At 32.1% G+C, this 7,864-nt stretch overlaps 1 protein-coding gene across 1 annotated transcript in view; it reads left to right on the top strand.

Annotated features, from left to right (window-relative positions):
- Positions 1–671: 671 nt before the first annotated feature.
- LOC108735198 (follistatin-related protein 5) overlaps positions 672–7,864 on the top strand; it is a 325,521-nt gene continuing 318,328 nt past the window's right edge. The window contains exon 1 of the mRNA XM_018467041.1: positions 672–807. The gene's annotated coding sequence lies outside the window, so the exon portion shown is untranslated. The remainder of the gene's footprint in view (positions 808–7,864) is intronic.

Here is a 7,864-nt window from a genome sequence, read left to right as displayed (position 1 = left end):
CTAACCTAACCTAACTACGTAGGTCACAGAATCGTTGAACCAATGTATAATCATTAATAACAATAAGACATTTACAAGAACTTTTGTAGGGCTATTTTAATATATTAAAGTGAATTAATTTTTACCACTGCAGATAACCTTAAATTAATGATGAAAAATTGCTACTGCTATCAGTTAGATTTTATTGATTTCTGGAACAGTATTTTTTTTAATTTCCCACGTTTATTTGAGGGAATAGATAGATGAGAAGACGAGTTTCCCTATGCAAGGAAACCTAATAAACTTTCGTTTCATATTAGAACGAACTCCTTGAGAGATCCAATAGAAAAATATAAAAACCTTTCCGGCAATCTGGAATTGCAACTGATACGAATTTCTCCGTTTCGTCATGATATCTGATCAGAGAATCTGCAAACTTGCCAGGACTATTAAATGTTATATCTGCTTTAGTTGGCCGAAAAGTTCGTCTACCACAGTTAGGAAACGATTGGGTTTCTGAAGTACTGAGACTCTTATGAAGTTTAGATTAAGTAATAGTCTGCAATAAGCCTTACCATTTGGGGGATTTTATTTGTCCATCTTATTATTGATATTCGGGGAGCGCTTGCGCGTCAAAGGGATGTTATGTGACGACGCACCCCCAATGAAATGCGCCAGTTGGTGACGCGACGTGTCACGTTGTGTTGTCGTGGTTTCAACTGCACTCAAAGTCATGAGTTTGTAAAGCACTTTCCAGTACGTGATAACGTAACGTCTGCTGTCATATCGCTTTTCCGAAGTGTTGGAACGTTCCCCAAAGCACCGAAGGTAAGTCCATGAAATTAGACGTTCACCTATTTTATTAGAATTTTCTTATTTATGAATCGATTTTTTTTATTATTCGAGATGTTTGTGCATTTCGTTGGAAATCGAATTGGATGTTTACGTGTTTTACTCGAGGAATGTCCTTGTAACGATTATACTGTATGAGGATTTATCTATTATCAACAATTTCCTTTTAGGCGATTATGAGATATTAACTTTTAATCAAAGAAGAAATGCAAAAATAATAAAAATAAACAAAAATCAGAAAATTTAAAAAACTAAAGCTTTATCTGTAGATAGATTTGGTTAGGCATGATATTAAAACCAAAATCCTATGAAATACCAATATTTTATTTCTTTAGTAGATAATAGACTATAAACATTCAATTAAACTAATTAAAATTAATAATTGCACAACTTTAATATGGGTCATGATTATTTAATTCTCAACAATTTCTTGTCTTTTATAAGATGTAGGTACCTGGTTTTTTAGTCTTACATGAAAATTTAAAATAAAATAATCTACCATAAACTAATTAGTTATGCAAAGGATACAACTTAAGTATTGTAATAAACCATGTTATCATAATAGAATAATACCTACTTTTAATTGTGAACTGCATGGATGCATATTTTTTTTGATTCCACATTTCAGATAAAATCGTAATAAATGTTAATAAAAAAGGCCAGCAATATAATTATCATTTATGACAAAAATTAGACTTATAAATTCATGTATTTTATGTGGAAATTATTTGTTTATAATCGATTTTCTTAGAATTTGAACAGTATATTTACAGATATTACGATAAATATCTTGTGGGGTAGAAATAACAGATAAAGAGTGTTGAAACGTTTCCGGGAAATGAAGGAAATGCGATCCAGTCACTGCTGTTAAAAAACGATTTAAGATTGAATCTCTTTGTATTTATAATTCACAGTGAAATTTCAGCAGTTACTCAATCTGTGCAGAGGTAACACTTGAAGAAAATAACGTGAATGATGAACCCATATAACTGAAGCTTACCATTAGATTCCATACAGTATTAAAGGTTACGTTTTATTAAGGTCACTAAAACTAATCCATCTTTAAATTTTTCCTGTTTTGTAAATTAATATTTTTGGTTACATAGCATATTCTCTTGTCCTTGTCTTTTTTTTATTTTAATTGTTCTTGATAGATGCTAACCCTGCTATATCATAATAACCAAATTTATCTATGTGTCTTACATAAGAAATGCCAGTTATTTGACTCAGAAAAACACTAAAACAAAAGTGGTCAACCCAAATAATTTTGCAGACCACTTTGGAAATAAGTCATTGCACCACGGGCCTCATGTAAAGTTATACAGGTATCTCTATATTAGATTTAGACCCAAACAGACATTATTATGAACTCAACTGTAAACTTATCAATAAAATAGGCAATATTGTTATATATTGTTTTAAAATCAAATTTAATTTTCTTTCATAGTTTCAACACTTAATTTTTGAATATATGGTTGCACAAATAATGTATTTTTTTAATATATTGGTTCTTCCTATTTGGCCATCATAATTATTATAATTATCATAGGATCCTCGGGTCTAAGACTGGTTTGACATTCTATCCTATCCTAAGCTAATCTACTTATTACCTTAAAACTAGAACTTCCCACATCCTTGATTATTTGTGAACACTTTTAATCTAATTCTACCTTTACTTCTCTTAACTCCACTTTCTGCTTCTAACTAGCTTTTCATGCATGAGAAGGTGTCCTACCAACCTATCTCGCCTATTTCTTTTTGACTTTGACTATTGTTTCTAATACCTCCTCATTTCTAACTTTGTCTATCCAGGGTATCTCATCATTCGCTTTAACACCACATCTAGAACGTTTCTAACCATTTCCGCCGCACCATCCACGTTTTGCAATCGTACATTGTTGTTCTTCAGAAGTTCACCTTTAACAATCTTTTTCGAATTTCTAAATTAATCGTTCGCGAGCAGAGAAGTGACTTCTATTTGTTAAAAACTCAACCCTGCATAATTCTGTTTTAATATTTCTACTGCCCCTTCCATCCTGAATTATGACTTTCTAGATACCGAAGATTAGTGACCATTATAAAATAAATATGGTAAACTACGATTAAACCCACGGGCCGGAAAAATTTTATATATTCGAAAAAGTGTAAAAAATTTGACACAAAATAAAATATTGTTTAGGTCTGTACATAATAAGGTGATCATTAATAAGGGTAGTTTTTGTTTATAGTCCTTATATTCCTTTAAGAAATAAACAAAAAATCGTAACTTGAAGGCGATTGCATGGACTTAGTTGCTGAGTGAACCAAATTCAGTGATGCGATATTTCATCTATGTTTTTTATCATTTATTACTTCGTGAAAAATAAAATAAAATTGATAACTATTTTTAAGTCAGACATACTTAAAATTCTATTATGCTAATGAGTCAAAAAACATTGTGGAGTAAGGGTTACCAATACCATTGAAGAATTCAATTTTTGTAGGTACTTAACATTTTATTATACAAGGTTTCTTTGATTTTACGCAGTCATCACCCTTTCAAATTGAACTTTAAGTACCGAGCAAAAGCCAATAAACTTTATTATTTATCATACTATATTTTGTTTAACCGAATCAATTCCAGGCTGTTAGAGAATATCTTCCCGAAAGCTACAAACGAATCAAGGTCAGACTTAATCCCCCAGACTATCTCTTGTCTCCTATTTAGTCCCAATTTGGTTTATCAATTTAATTTATTAGTCTAGTTTATTGGCTTAGTTCGTCGAATTGATGTAACTGGTATTAAATTTAACGTTAGTTATTTTGTTGGCAAATTTAATATACGTCAGTAAAAGCAGAGCCGGGCAAACTTTAACTTCGCAGGAGCCGCTACATGAGGTTAGTTTGAGTCACTCCATACCTTTCAATGAGTACGAGAGAGTAAGCAGTAATGAATAATTTTGTTTTGTCTTTCTTTTTCTCCCTTCCACTCCCATATCAAGCCCCTTCATCCCGTAGACGAGCGAAGCCACTCTCGCAACTTAAATAATACCTACGAAATTTTTCGTTACTACGTTCGCAAAACCATTGGGTTTGGCTATGGAAGAGGGGACTCACCTACGAAATGGAAGGGATAAGAAAAGGAAAGAATCATCTCAGTCGCACTCGCAGGATCAATGTGGAGCTACTTGGTTAACCTTGAGGAGCACTCGGGAGTCAAAAGAGCCGAGTTTGCCCGGCTTTGAGTAAAAGGGACCGCAGGTGATTGAAAATTTCGCTTACGTTAAGCGATCCCAACGTTCGGCGATACAGTACATTCTTAGGTTTTTGTCAAACATTTAAAGTATTACAATTAGCAACAAATATCAGTACGTGGCGATATACTCCCTAAACCTTGATTTTCTATAGTATTTATATTATCCTTTTTACGCTCAATTTCGGTTTGGTCGAAACTGATACGAACTATTAAATTCGAAATTGCGATCTGCATTGAATAATTCTGATGAAAAACTGAGAATTTCATGTTTTTTTAAATAGTAGCGAATTATCATCATCATCATTATAAGGTCGTCAGTCTTAAGACTGGTTGGACACGCTCCTCCATTCCTTCCTAACCTAAGCTAATCTTCGCATTTCCCTAAAACTAGAACAATCCACATCCTTATTTCATTTATAACCTTCTCTAACCACGATATCCTCATCATTTGCCCGTAACACCACATTTCGAATGCTTCTAACCTTTTCTTTTCCGCCGCGTCCATTGTCCATGTTTCGCACCCGTATAGCGCCGTGCTCCAAACATACACCTTTGATAACCTTTTCAGAATTTCTAAATTAACCGTTCGTGACTTCTTTTTATTCATCCTGACTTATCTGACTTCATAGATACCTAAAATCGCTCACTTCTTCTGATTTTTCTTCTTTTATCTCTATATTCGATCTCTCCCTATTTTTTCTTCCCTTGCATACCAGTATTTTTGTTTTACTTTTATTTATGTTCACATAGTACTGTTTTGTCAGTACCGCATCCATTTTATTTAAAGCTGTTTCTAACTCCTCCTTGCTTGATGACTATATCATCTGCAAATCTAAGCATACTAATCTTTTGCCCTTGTATATCTATCCCTACAGTCTATATAGATTAAAAAATAGTGGTGACAGTGTGCATCTCTGCCTGACTCTTTTCCTAATATTTATTTTTTTACGTTGCTGCCCCAGCTCTATAATTGCCTGTTGTTCTTTATAAAAACTAAGTATCACTTTTTTATTCTTGTAACTTATCCCTACAATTTTTAAGTATATTTAACATCTTGTCTAGCGAATTATACTTGCGATTATTTATAAAGCAATCTTAATACCTATGTACTCATGGTTTATAATAGACTATTCTTGATTAAATCCAATTAAAGCAGATAGTATTTTCACGAATTAGGAGCAGATATCTGACGGCTTCATATTTCCTTAATATAATAGGAACGGGAATTTAAGAGGCGATGCCGTTTTCGAGATCTTCACTTCTCTTTTTATGTTTAGAAGTTGCCTTTTTAAATCTACTCGCTTTGTATGACTAATTAAACGTTACTAGTTAATAGTTATTCAACGTCTACCAAATAAAATTAAATAATAAATAATAATATATATATATTTGNNNNAAATAATAATATATATATATTTGTAATTCTTCTCCTAATACCAATGAACAGGACTATTCAAGCAACTTAAGGGGGTGAAAAGTGTTTTATTTATCCAAAATCAACACCGACGTTTCGCATCCTCAGGTTTGTGACTTTATACTCTACCACTACTACCACTATCGCCTACAAGGACATAATTATACTTCGTTTACTTTCTGTAGCGATATGACTTTCAGTTTGACCGGCGCAAAGTAGAAAAGAACATCACTAGACCAGAAAAGAAAGGAGACAACTCTGGGCCGAACTCTTAACCGGTGAGGAGCGTATAATCCGTACAGTACTGCACGGAAAAATTGACCATTTTATCCACTACAATTGCATTGTTCAAATGTGCTGTTATTGGTACCATTTACTACTGAAAATATAAACGAGATGTTTGTTTATATTTGAAGAAATATTAAAGGCTTTAATGCTTGTTTTCGACTCGCACTGCTATTCATGATTGAACAAAACTTTTGGCAGGTACTGTATGAAAAAGTATGTTTGATGAACAAGAGTTGTTTGATGAACAAGAGTCGAGAGTATAATGAGCTTTTCTCTACCTACCTACGATTTTGCCAGCACGCATCCAAGACATTGGAAGGGGCACATCGCTAGAGAAAGTAAATGAAGTATACCAAATCAAATCGTTGTCTAATGCTGGAATTTTAAAAAAATCGTACTGTCTGGGTAGAGCCTGGTTCTACTTTGAGCTAAGCTTTTTAAACCTGATTTGTAAAACCGGGCCTTAGACATTGTCAAAATTTTCCGTAGGTTAAGATCAACGATTACCAGCAGATGGCGATTATTAGACTTATAATAAATCGCCATATGTTTGAAAGTTTTGAGTATGAGATTCTATTCATAATGAGTTGTTAACATATTGACAATGGACTGAACTGAAAGTTGTATGCGACAGAAGATTAACTCCGCTGAATAATTTGATAGATTGCAAAGCTAGGGAGGAATTTCCTCATCATTCATAAATGCAATTTTCAGTATATTAAAACTATGTAGAAAGTCTGTCAACAACCACAACGGTTCTGCGTAGTCATTGTAAAATGAGTAATAATGAATAATAGTAATGCAACGTCTATCCTAATTTATGAGCTGTAATCGGAGAACAAAACTACTGAAGTTATCAACTGTTAATTTATACATAACATTTTAAAAGCTTTTCCTATTTAACTTATGTATTTTAATGCCTAACTGTTTGTTACACATTCCGCCATTTGAATGATGAAATTTTGCATTTTGTTTTGTTTTGATGAATTTGAATTCAATATTGTATCGTAGAAAAAGAAGTAAAAAAAATGAAAAATAGGGCATACACAAAAAGATTAACCTATTCTCCCTTGGAGGGGTGAAAAATGGGATAGATTACAAATTTTGTTGGTAACACAGAGTTTCTGGATTGCGCAGAATGATTACTGGCTTTTTGTAGTTTATTATTGTTGGCGTTTTTTTTAAAATAACACATTTTTAGTAAATTTAGCATAAACTTAGTATGAGCTGTTTTTTATTAGTTACAATAATAATTCATTAATTGTTTACGAATTTGTTATAAATTTAGAAAAAAATCAACAATTTGCGTTTCAACTTAACCTCGAAATCTCTCCGTAAATACACGGATTTTCAAAAATGTTTTGCTTTCGTAACTTCAATAAAAAGCTTAAACTACACTCTTAATGATGAAGTTTTATCTCTTTTTTAGAGTTGAGTACGTGCGAGAGTAAATAGATGCGTGTGGCGGCATTTGATTATCAAGATATAACGAGATAAGGTACTTACTTTGATGATGACTTTAATGGCTTACCATTTTATACTCCTAACTGTGCATTTGTACATAAAATATTTTATCAAAAAAGACGCGCGTTGCTGATTTTTACTTTCATCAATATTTCACAGTTTGTGTTGTGGTTAGGTTTGGACAATAACTGATATGGATAAATCGATAATTACCGAAATTCATCGATAGGTATCGATATATCAATAATAATATTAGCAAATATTAATTATCGATATGTCAATAATTATCTATAGGTATTTGCTTCGATATATTAATAATTATCTGTATCTCCTTCGATATATCAACGACTATACATGATGTATTCGATAATTTTATTGGTTCTTATCGATACATACAAGTATTGTTATATATTACAAATTTCAAGAATGGTTCTCAGTACGTAGTGTAGGTGGCAGCACACATGATATTAATAAGATAAATGAATTAATCGTATGATTACAAGTAATCATCAATTATAATTTTATTCCATATTAGTTTATATTAATTATCCATTTTTGAAATTTGTAATACATACATAAAAATACAATACTAATAGTTTGAGTAAAAATTTTGAGGATTATGCAAAAAAAAA

The sequence above is a fragment of the Agrilus planipennis genome, unplaced genomic scaffold (assembly GCF_000699045.2).
Source record: "Agrilus planipennis isolate EAB-ADULT unplaced genomic scaffold, Apla_2.0 scaffold27, whole genome shotgun sequence".
In the NCBI taxonomy this organism is placed as follows: domain Eukaryota; kingdom Metazoa; phylum Arthropoda; class Insecta; order Coleoptera; family Buprestidae; genus Agrilus; species Agrilus planipennis.
The sequence above is the reverse complement of the archived record's forward strand: the minus strand, read 5'-3'. Positions and strand labels throughout refer to the sequence as shown.